The sequence below is a fragment of the Mytilus trossulus genome, chromosome 2 (assembly GCF_036588685.1).
Source record: "Mytilus trossulus isolate FHL-02 chromosome 2, PNRI_Mtr1.1.1.hap1, whole genome shotgun sequence".
NCBI lineage: Eukaryota > Metazoa > Mollusca > Bivalvia > Mytilida > Mytilidae > Mytilus > Mytilus trossulus.
Window position 1 is genome coordinate 37,583,192 of NC_086374.1, and position 13,577 is coordinate 37,596,768.

A 13,577-nucleotide genomic window follows, 5' to 3' on the forward strand; every position below is an offset into this window, starting at 1 on the left:
TCTGCTCAGACACGGGTGACGTTTAACAAAGTCTTAGTAGCAGCTTCAAGTTCTTGAATAGCAACTGATCATAGATGTGGTAGGGGAATTAACCTTTCGACAAATTCAAATTCCCTTAAAATCTTTAAAATGTTACTAAATAACATCTCTCTACACCCACACAAAGACTTATACAACACAATAATTTCAAACATATTACCATTTGATTGTTTATAAAAATAAAAACATATTGATTTTAAGAGGGATGCATTCGGTACAAATATTTGTACATAATGTTTCATTGTGTTAAACATATGCTTAACAACATTCAAGTCAGCATAACTTTAGATAAATGACGCTGAATACATATTGAACTAGATTATATCCATATTACATATACATATCATATACAGATATCAGCTTTGTACGAAACAATTTATTTTGTGGCAAATAAAATATTAGGAGAAAGAAGAGGGCGAGTATGAACAGCAAATTGATTCAAGCATTTTTCTTGTGTATGTTCTTTCTCGATATAAACCAAAATGTGAATGGAATGTATATAACTTGGCTTATTTGGCTTTTTTTCTAAAAACTTTTTTGGATTCGAGCGTCACTGATGAGTCTTTTTGTAGACGACACGCGCGTCTGGCGTATATATAAAATTTAGTCCTGGTATCTATGATGAGTTTATTTAATACAGAAACTGCTTGGATTTTTCTGATACTTTTTCATATTCTTCTCAATGTAGATGGTTTGTTATTTGCCGCATGGTGGATGTAGTCGTCCTCTTCCTCAATTATTCGTTTCACAAATGATATCAGATATGTTCCTTACGTCGTAACTACAATCCCCTTCCCTTTCATAAATTTGACCTACCGAATTAGACTATTTACCGGATTTGTAATCACATAGGTAACACGACGGGTGCCGTATGTGGAGCAGGATCTGCTTACCCTTCCGGAGCACCTGAGATCACCCCTGGTTTTTGGTGGGGTTCGTGTTGTTTATTCTTTAGTTTTCTATGTTGTGTCATGTGTACTATTGTTTTTCTTTTTGTCTTTTTCATTTTTAGCCATGGCGTTGTCAGTTTGTTTTAAATTTATGAGTTTGACTGTCCCTTTGGTATCCTTCGTCCCTCTTTATTGAATTTTCAAAGACATTTTGGACGTTATGAAAATAATAAACGAAAACAAGTTTTTAAAATGCAGCCTTCAAAGTTGATATGTTGTTTTAAGTTTGACACAAAACAAAAAAAAAAGGTCAGTTATTCTAACATCGAATCAAGGAGTTTTTATTTTAATTTAGATTTTGATTTCAATTCTTTGTTTAATTTTGATTTGAAAGTTTCGAATTGATTTTCTTTGGTAATTGGATTTTCAACATATTAGCATCTATATCGATCCTCACTGAAAGAGGGACGAAGGATACCAAAGGGACAGTCAAACTCATAAATCTAAAACAAACTGACAACGCCATGGCTAAAAATGAAAAAGACAAACAGAAAAACAATAGTACACATGACACAACATAGAAAACTAAAGAATAAACAACACGAACCCACCAAAAACTAGGGGTGATCTCAGGTGCTCCGGAAGGGTAAGCAGATCCTGCTCCACATGCGGCACCCGTCGTGTTGCTTATGTGATTACAAATCCGGTCAAAAGTCTAATTCGGTAGGTCAAATTCATGAACGAGAAGGGGATTGTAGTTACGACGTAAGGAACATATCCGATATCATTTGTGAAATGGTTATTTCATAACGGTCAACCAACTCGTGATGGCGTCCGTAAAATTTACGAAGGGATGATTTCAACTTCACCATTTGGAACTCTTGATTTAATAGCTTCCTTGTGAGCAGTACCCCTCTATCAAGAAAATCATGATAGGAAATGCAAGCACGGGAATATCGTATCAATTGAGAGATATATACCCCGTATGCAGGTGCTGCTGGAATGTTGCTACTTAGAAATGGAAAGTTCACAATTGGAAAGCTGAAATCATCTCTTTTGTCGTAAAGTTTTGTCTTCAACTGACCCTCATTGTCAATTTCTAGATGTAAGTCAAGATATGAAGCTGACTTAACTGTATCTGTAGTATCCTTTATCTCCAATTCGATGGGATAGATGCGTTCCACATAGTCACCAAATTTTGAATTGTTTAGTGAAAGAACGTCATCTATATAGCGGAAAGTAGAGTTAAAGGATATTGCTAACTTCTTATCTTTCTTCCTAACAAGTTCCTGCATGAAGTCAGCGTCATAATAATAAAGAAACAAGTCAGCAAGTAGAGGGGCACAGTTTGTTCCCATTGGGATGCCGACAGTCTGTTGAAAAACACGTCCTCCGAACGAAACAAATATGTTGTCAATCAAGAAATCAAGCATCTTGATAATATCGGTTTCAGAGAATTTTTTGTTTAAATCAGAGTGATTCTTTACAAAGTAGGATTTATTCCTCCCTAAGACAAGATACTTGTATCTACGTTGGCCATTCTTTTTTATGAAGCAAAGTAATACCAACTCTTTTAATTTGTCTTTAAGTTTGGAATGTGGAATACTTGTGTAAAGAGTAGAGAAGTCAAATGTTTTAATACTGTTACAAGATGAAAGAGAGTTAGATTTTATGTACTCTAAAAGATCTTTGGAATTTTTAAGTATCCACATCTGATTCACGCCACCTCTAGAATAGGCAGTTTCACAATAACTTTGAAGCCCGTCTTTGATTGCTGATAAAATGGATGTTAATAATTTAGAAAGAGGTTTTGTGGAGCACTTGGAAGACCCAGCAATATACCGCTGTTTGTAAGGACACTTATGTAGTTTAGGTATCCAATACAGTGATGGAAGATCCAGTTCTTCATCTTTGGTTGAAATACCAAAGGAACAAAGAACAGACCTATGATTATCCAGGATTTCCTCTTTGGTAAGTGTCGTGAGGCTATATGTTGAGTTTCCAAGTGAATTGTCTATACCTAATTCGTTTATCAAGCAATTAATGTAATGACTTTTACAGACAAAAACGATGTTATTTGGGGCTTTGTCTGCGGGGACAACAACATATTTATCATGGAGGTCGGATAGGTGTTTAGCAACATTTGGGTCTTTAAAGATTGACGTAGCATGGGCATTGATGGACCCATTCAGTTTCTTAATTCTGATTTGTATTAAGGACCTCACTGCCTTTATCCATTCGGATAGAGTGTCTACGTCTTCCTTCTCGCGCTTAGCCTATTGCCTGGCATAATCCTCGACTGAATCCATCAAAATTTTAAAGTATATATGAGGTTTTTTTCGATATGTGCATTTCTGCAGTAATATTCAACTAATGTTATAACCTATGAAAATACTTGCTCTACTTGCCAGATTCACCAAGAGAAAAGATATTTTAGACTGAAATTATGTAAGAACCATTTATAAATAAAGCAATTTTCCTTTGATATGATCGTATTATGGGTTCAATCGTAGTGTGGCAAGTCATTAAATAATACAAACTTTGTATATTTCATTAATCCATTAAATCGTTGATTTATGAATAAATGAAGTTCAGTTTATCATCACGTTTTGTATTGAAAATGAAAGATTTAATTATTATATTAGATAAATGGCATATTATTTTACATAAATAAGTTGAAATATAGGTGATCAAAGTGAAAATCTTTTCCAGGTTTGCCAGTTCCAGGTAATGCCAATCCAAACAACTGTGGATGTCCTTTGCAATATGTTTGCAATGCGGCAGCCATATGCATTCAAGGAAAGTCAATTTCATTTATCAAATGATCAGTAAATGTCGTTTCATTTTTACTTGAAATTTTCAAGTCTAAACTGACAGTAGATTTTTTTAAATGTATATCAAAGTTTAGACAGTTGTTGTAGTATGATGATCAATCATCAGTTTTAAACAATGGCTAATATTATCAACAACACTTATCTTGTTGCACCGGATGTGTATTAACATTTCTAGTAATGTCAAAGTCTAACATTCGCAAAGAGTTTGGTAAAATGTTTTACTCAAAGTGAAATTCATTGTGGGCTGATTGCATGATTTAAGTAAAAAAATAAAAACGAACATAATATTTCCTTAAGAAATCAACATCACTTGTCAGTAGATCAGTCTGAAATTTCTAAATGAAGTAGAATTTGCCCATTGATTATGTGTGTTTTTGAAATCTAACTATGATCTATGCAAACTAATTTATTCTTTGAATACACTTGATTTTTTCAAATGTAAATTACACCTAATATGTTTTGACATTGTTTATTTAACACCGAATTTATTGTTACCCTATCGTGTAATGTTGTCATTTTAATGTTATAATTAACACTGCTATTAAAACGGGAGATTCGGCATGCCACAAAATCAGGTTCAACCCACCATTTTATCATACAATGCCCTGTACCAAGTCAGGAAAATGGCCAATGTTACATTATAGTTCGTTTTTTGTTTGTGTTACGTTTCACAGTTGTGTCTGTTGTGTCGTAGTTCTCTTATATTTGATACATTTTCCATCAGTGTTTGTTTGTAATCCGAATTTGGTTTTTTTCTATATCGATTTATAAATTTTGAACAGCGGTATACTACAGTTGCCTTTATTTATGGATTTTTCTTTTTGAATATGATTTCAAATTCGTTTTTTGTCTTAAAGAGTTGAAACTTTTGTTTCTAATTACATTTTTATCGACAAATATTTTTGACAGTACTGAAGCACTGAACTCTCAGTTGTTGTTATTGTCCTGAAAAAAGACACAATAAAAAAAGTATATGTCCAAAGCGCTTTTCTTTTTTAACCTTTATCAAGAATGCCCAAAGCCAACTATATGAAATCCACTGATATATATTAATGCTCTTCGACTTTGTACTTGTTTGGCTTTATAACTATTTTGATCTGAGCGTCACCGATGAGTCTTGTGTAGACAAAACGCCCGTCTGGCGTATTAAATAATAGTTCTGGTACCTTTGATAACTATTTACACCACTGGGTCGATGCCATTACGTGTGGACGTTTCGTCCCTGAGGATATCACCAGCCCAGTAGTCAGCACTTCAGTGTTGACATGAATACCAATTATATGGTCATTCTTATAAATTTCCTGTTACAAAACTTTGATTTTTTTTTTTAAACTAAATATTTTCGAATCCTAGGAAAAAATTACCTTAGACGAATTTTGCACAACTTTTTTGATTTTTGTGTCTGAAATGCTCTTCATTTTTGTGCTTGTTTGGCTATATAACTATTTTGATCAGAACGTCACCGATTAGTCTTATTTAGACGAAACGCGCGTCTGGCGTATTAAATTATAATTCTGGTACCTTTGATAACTATATATATATACAAACGATACATTACAAAAAAAAGATAACGGACACCAAAAGTTGTATCGACCAAGTTTTATCTTTAAAGAAAAAAAAATTAAGTGCCCGACACTCTCTTCCGAATTTACCTTGACAAGGAACTCTCAAACATAATAATAAGGACTTTCTAGAACTTAAAAAATGCGTAAGCAATTAAGACCTTTATTATAATAAAGGACATTAAAATGATATTGAGATCCTCTCCTCAAACCAGGAAAAGTTTAACATATATCATTTCTGGGCCTATCATATTTGAATAAGCAGTATGAGTTTGTTATGTAATTACGTCTAGTGGAAAGTTGTCGTATTGGAAATTATAAACACATCGTCTTATTTTATCATTATTCCCTTCTGTAAAATCAGTCCTGTTTAGACAATTCGTTAGCATTTAATTGAGATATTATACAATTACTGTCTTTTGGTGAGGTAAATGAGTGGTTTTATTGACTTTTGAAAAACTGATATTCACTGAGGCCAACGGCCGAAGTGAATATCAGTTTTTTAAAAGTCAATAAAACCACATATTTACCGAAACAAAAGACAGTAAATGTTTTATTCCATATTCCCAGAGAAATTAATGTAATAGAAATATATTTACCAAAACCAATTGTACCTCAAACGTTTTTTACCAAAATTATACACGTAAAAGCACGCGACGTTTTGCGCGGTGAATATCTTTTTTCCGCAGGTGAATATATTTATTCAAAATCCAATTCATATAGAAAAACCTACTAATATTTTATCAATATGGAATAAACTTATTTATTATACTTCACGTTAAAATGCCATGTTTTGATTGGCTAATATGAGGGTGTCAATTTACTCTATCCAATGCCAATGACAAATTTTTTTATTGTTACCCTCTCGTCCAGACAAATCAAAATTCGATCATTTAAAGGACAATGAATTGAAGTTACTTCAAGTAATTAAAACAAATCTATCCCACTAATATGTTCAACCCCACCACATTATTTATGTATGTGCCTGTCCCAAGTCTGGAGCCTGTTATTCAGTGCTTGTCGTTTGTTTATATGTTAAATGTTTGTTTTTCGTTAATTTTTTTTTTATATGAATAAGACCATTAGTTTTCTCGTTTGAATTGTTTTACATTGTCATATCGGGGCCTTTTATAGCTGACTATGCGGTATGGGCTTTTCTCATTGTTGAAGGCAGTATAGTGACCTATAGTTGTCAGTGTCATTTTGGTCTCTTGTGGACAGCTGTCTCATTGGCAATCATATCACACCTTCTTTTTTTATATAAAGTTCTACGTTTTAGCTCAGTTTTTATTTTTTGACTGTCAAAATAAAAAAAATAAAACATCTTGCTTAACTTTTTTTTTCTTTTTTTCTGATACCTGTAACGTTGTTATGTACGTGGCGTCATAGAACATAATTTTAAAGTAAAATTAATCTGTAAAGGACAATAATGATAGGTCATTCAGTATAATAATTAAATAACACAAAGCTGAGAGGTTGATAGATCAGATTGGTACCCCGAGAAAAAGCATTGTAAACTTTGACTTCGCCGCGGTTGACAATGTTTTCTCGGGGTACCAATCTGCTCTATCACCCTCTCAGCTATGTGTTTTTATATAATGTCTTCCTAACACATTGACATGCCAGTCTAGCATATGCTAGTACACGGTTTCTTATTATCATGTTCTCGAGACGACATTTATACGAAACAGTATGATACTGTTGCTCACAATATTGAATTGAAAATATTCTCTGCTACAGTGAACTGATGGAAAATACTTGTTATTCGATTTCTTGATTATATTTTTAATCAATTGTAGATGACGGCAGTTCATATGGTTTGCCTGGAATGAAATTACAGGGGTAATAGTTGGAAGGACGACATACAGAATGCAAATTACATACGAAATTTAGTTGCAAATATAAATTTTAATAAAATAAATATTTTAATTATGTCTTTTAACGAAAAAGTAAAACAACAAAAATACTGAACTCCGAGGAAAAATCAAATCAGAGACGGGATGTACAAGTACTGATCCACGTTAAATAAACACTACCAAAAACACTTACCAGAAAAATAGTAATTTACAAAGACAAATACAAAAAAAAATATTATAAAATTTATTAAAATCATTAAATATTTGTTATAGGAGGTACCAGGCTTTTTATTTGAAAGGCGCGTTTCGTCTACAAGTAACTCATCAGTGATGCTTAGATCAAAACAATTAAACAAGCCAAACAAGTATAAAGTTAAATAGCATTTAAGAACCTTTATAAATTATTCAAAAAGCTTTTGCCAAATACGCCTAAGATAATCTATGCCAGGGGTTACACAATTCTCAGTATTCGAATAATTTACACCACGATACTCAACGGCTTATAAGATAATAATTTTTGTACATAAATTACACGTTATTAAGATGATAAACAACGCCAGTACTTAATCTATACAAACCATCCTGCATTGGTTGTGTGGTTTTGACACTGGTAACGTTTTTCAAATTCTAAGTAGCAGAAATAGAAATAGAATAGAAACTGATCACAGATGTAGACGAGATGTTGACCCTCCGATAAATTTGAATTTCGTTCAAATCTTTGAAATGTTACTTAATAACATTTCTCTACCCCTTCACAAAGACTTATGCAACTGGGAAGAAACAAACAAAAATATTTCAAACATGTTACCTTTTGAATATAAAAAAAAACCAACATGATATTGATTTTGAAAGGGATGCATTAGGTACAAGTATTTATGCATTATGTTTCATTATAAACATAAAGTGCATCTTCTTGTAAACAGCATTTAAGTTATAGATTTAAGATAATTGGCACTGAAGACATATGTAACTGGATTATAACCATAATGCATATACGCATCATATACATATTTAAGCTTTGTACGGATATTATCAAGTTATCACTAGTAAAGAACTGGGAGAACGAGGACGGCGAAAATGAACAGCAGATTGATGCAAGTTCTTTTCTTGTGGATGTTGTTTCTTAATACACACAAGAAAGTGAATGGTATGTACTAATATAGTTCATTTTTTTTATTTGAACGCTACCTTTTAAAAGACATTTATGCGGTATGAGCTTTGCTTATTGTTGAAGTCCGTACGGCTACCTATAGTTGTAAATGTTTTTGTCATTTTGGTCTTTTGTAGATAGTTGTCTGATTGACAATCATACCACATCTTCTTTTTTATATACTTCTTTATTTAGTATCAAATTTGTTAAAAAAAACAAATTTGATATTTTTGAATGAGAGGTGATGTAAACGTCACAATGCAAAATTGATTTGTATCATTGTGATTTGTTTAGCCCTCTCAATTGTTTTTAGTTTTTCCAATGCCCATTGTTAAGGGATTGGTAGGTATCCGCTAACGTGATTGACTTTGCCCCATTCTGTATGTGTCTGTCCCAAATCTGAAGCCTGTAATTTAGAGATTGTCGCTTGTTGTTTTATACCATATTTTCTTTTGGTTCATTAATTTGTGTATTGATCAGGCCGTTAGTTTCTCGATTGTTTTGTTTTTACAATTGTCATTTTTATAACTGAATATGCGGTATGGGTTTAACTCATTGGTGAAGGCTGTACTGTAACATATAGTGTTTAATGTCAGTGTCATTTGGGCTCTTGTAAAAAGATGTCTCATTGCCAATCATACAATATCTTATTTCTATATAAGAACACCAGAAAAGAAAATCGGAAAATTTATAACAAACTATAAAAGTTACCATTAGTTCATGCTTTAAGTAAGTATGATCAAGTGTTGACACATAGAATGTTAAAGTTCTGTTATCATAACAATCTAAAACCTCCTTCCTTATTCTATGTCTTTAGTCCTTTTTTCTATGTTCTGTTAAATAAATAATGTTTTGTTGTCAGTTGTATTGGGTTTTGTTTTTGTCACAAGTTATTTGTTTTAATTTGATAGATGACTTTTTTTAAATTTTGATTTTGAATTAAAAATGATATCACTTCTTTTGTATATGGATTTTCAAAACATTAGCTTCGATCATCACTGAGGAAGAATGTATTTCTTTTTATTTCTTATGCAGCAAAAAAATACTGCAATCTGATTGGTTAATTACCCCGTGTAAATAAAACCCCACCCTCGTTCACCCCAGGACAAATAAAATTTTGCCAAAAAAAAAAAAATGAAATTTTGACCGAAATAAAGAAAAAAAAATAACAATGAAAATTAAAAAAAAATTAAAAAAGATAATGACAAAAATTTCTCAAAAATTTTAATTTTTTCCCCGGAAAAATCAAAAGAACATAAAAATTTCTGATTTTTTTTTCGAAAAATGAAGAAAATTGTATTTGACATAAGCAGCAACATGAACGTTGAAAAAATGGTACGCTGTAAATTTTTCATTACCATTTTTCAATTATACCCCCTGGTTTCAAATTAAGTAAAGGGATTGTTCATAAAAAATAAATTCGTTATCATGGTGTAATCAGGGGTGTACGGAATTTTACACCGTTGTTGAAAATTCATACACCCTGAGGCGCAATTTTCAACAACGGTGTAAAATTCTGTACACCCCTGATTACACCAAGATAACTACTAGTATCTATGTTGTAATAATCAATTTAATGTAATAGCTCATGGAAATGCTGACTCTAGCAACTGTTACAATTAGAAAACATATTTAAAACTGAAATTATCAACAAGCCATTTATAAATAAAGCAATTATCCTTCAAAAGGATCTTACAATGGTTTCAGTCGAAGTGTAGCATACTTTTCGTTCTTCAGTTAACCTTTGAGTTATAAATAAAATCTTTGACTTATGAATAAAATCTCCCTTTTTGTATAGGAAGTATTAAATATAATTATTATAGTAAATAAATGTTATTTAACAGGAATACATTTAAATATTGGTGATCAACCTTAATATCTTTTTCAGGTTTTGTTATACCAGTTCAAGATGGTACCAATCCAAACACCTGTGTATGTCCAACGGGATTAGTTTGTGACGGGGCAACCAGCATGTGCATTGAAGGCAAGACTATTTCGTTGCTCAAAAAATTAATTAATTTCATTTCATTTTTACTTGACATTGTCAAGTCTAAACTTAATGTTGATTTGTTAAGATATATAACAAAGTTTAAACAGTAAATATGGTATGATGATTAATTGGTTTTAAACATTGAGATATAGCATTAACGGTAACAATTAGTTTGCAACAGTAGTGCACTTCGAAAAATGATAAACGTATTCTAAAATATTACTAGATTCAAACCTGTAATTTGTTCTTTAAATATTGTTTTTATTGGTATTTATTTCTATTTGTAAATTAAAACTTTTATTATTGTTATAAACATACAAAAATGCACATTCACGGTACTAAAATCTGTAGATACATGTGTTTTAATATCGCCAATGTGTTCCACCACGTCACATTCTGCATGTGCCTCTGTCAAGTCAGGAAACTATAATTCAGTGGTTGTTGTGTTTTGCTATATATCATATTTGTATTTCATACATTGTTGTGTTTTTTTTCATGAATTAGGCAGTTAATTTTCTCGTATGAATTGTTTTATATTTGTCATTTCGCGGCCTTTTATAGTTGAATATGCGGTATGGTTTTTGTTCGTTGTTGAAGGTCGTGCAGGAAACTATAATTGGTTTCTAATATCATTTGGTAATAATACCACTTCCTCTTAATTTTGTTATTATCCACTACGGTAAGGTCAGTAAAGTTTAAACAGTTCACTTTCATTTAAAAAAAGATAAATGTTTATACGTCTCACTGGAAAAAAAGAAGTGTGTGAGTCATCACATTGTAAATCGCTACGGCTTGCCGGTCTAGCGCAAAGACGGGTTCATGGTCATATTAATGTTGTCTCGTTATGATAGTTATACATGTTATTCGATATTGTGTTATGTTGTTGCTTACGATATTGAACATAATATATGTTCTGCTGCAGTATTTTCATGGAACATACTTTAAATTCGATTTCTTGATAATATTTTTACACAATTGTAGATGACGACAGTACATATGGTAATGCTGGGATAAACTCACTACAATAATATATGGAAGGACGACAAACCAAATGCAAATACAATGTACAAGCGTTACTTGCAAAAATAAACATTTTCAATAAACAATAAACATATTTGTTTTTCGTTATTTTTTTTTATATCGATAAGGCCGTTAGTTTTCCCGTTTGAATTGTTTTATATTGTAATTTCGTGGTAATAGCTGACTATGAGGTATGGGATTTGCTCATTGTTCAAGGCCGTACGCCGACCTATAGTTGTTAACTTCTGTGTCATTTTGGTCTCTTGTGGACAGCTGTCTCATTGGCAATCATACCCCATCTTCTTTTTTATATTAATAAAATGTCTATTTATATAATGTTATTCAAAATACCAGCTCTTAGTGTATTATAAAAGTCCCAGCGCTAACAGTCCCGTATATCGGTCTCACAAGTATATAATTCAAGTACCTTATAAAGCTTTATCAATGTCCGTACAATAACCGGTATGTACCATAATCAAAGGTTAAAATGTATCTTATACTGTTTCAACTTGGTAACCGACTAACAAAACAAAGTAAACAATTATTGTGTGTAGGCTGAAACCGTCATCACATATGCTCAAAGACAAATATTAGGAGGCCAAGGGTGTACAAAAACTAAAACAGTTGAAATAATGAATGACAAACATGGTCTAGTCTGTAGCAGAAAGGAGAGAATGAATTTACAGCTGTGTTACAATAAATATCTGTTTAATTATTTTGATATTAACAATTGATGGTATCCCACCAAAACATTAACTGACAAGCAAATTCCATTCAAATCTATATACGCTTACATCAATTAAAAATTAGGAAGAAAACTAGTCTTCAAAGAAAAAAAAAAGACAAGACGTTTCCAAATTAAAAGAATTACAACAGCATATTCAACCTAATCAAAATGCGATTACGACCAAAAGTACGAATATTCAGTGGCGAACCGTCCAGACAGCTCCTATAAATAAATAACTTCCTTCAGCTGGTCACTGCTATTTAAATCTTCTTCAAAAATTCGCTCATTTCGTCTAAAAAGAACTCATTAGAGCCGCTCGAAAATTATATAATGAAAATCACAATAAAGAACAAATTTGAGGATACTTGAGTATCGATTATTCCAAACACTTTCCTTTCAAACAAGTTCGGGACATGAAGATTCTCGTCCCTTCATACATGAACAAATAGAACAATGAAAGGGATACGTGATGACATCGTTAAACGATTGCAATTGATATGATCAATACAGATATTGAAAAAGTAGCACATATTTATAACCGATAAAGGTAATACTTTTAACCTTGTTTTGAAAAAGATGCCCCGATGTGGTATCCTCATACTCAGCTGTGGGTAACTATTATTGTATTCATGAACAGCATACCTTACATGCAGAAACGCAAAAAAAATAACCACATGAGAAACTACAAAACAATACTAACAGTGCACCATACATTCCTCAACAAAAATACAGGTGTCTAAACGTCTGTAAAAGTTGTGAATATTTTTTATTAAAAATAAAGGATTAGCCATTACATTTCATTCTCCTAATACCGAAAAAAAATCTAGATATGAGAGCTGCTAACGATGCTCCAAAAATAAAAAAGATATATAAAAATGAGATTTTGTCTTTCAAATCTCACATTAAAAAATTATCAAAAAATAGAACATTAAAAAGATGTTTAAACTGTTATTATACAGATTGATATATCTAATCTTGAACCGTTTGCTAGGGTAGGGAACAATTTATTTAGTTTTAACTAACGAAATATCTGTACTACTGAAAATTATTACATCAGAGTTTTCGATATCACAAAATTGACAAAACTTTTACTTAATTTTATCATCGGTACATGGACATCATTTGTGAATATAAATCAACGTAAAACATCGTATACTTTCAGGTATTTCACATCCAATACGTTATGGAAATATTCTACACAAAGCACAACAATGTTGTCATTCACCTCAAACAAAACTAATCAAACTTTTAAACAGACTTATTCAGAAGGGACATAGTTACAATACTGTTGTCAAGTCATGTAAGCTGATATTTATTTTGATTAATAAACACGTTTATTCTTAAACAAGTTATAGTCTTCATAACTTATTGTATATTTTATGATGATATGATACTAAACCAATTACGGGAAGAATTGTGCTAGATTTTCATATGATGAAAAAAGTAAAATCACAAAAATACTGAACTCAGAGAAAAATCTAATCGGAAAGTCCATAATCACATGGCAAA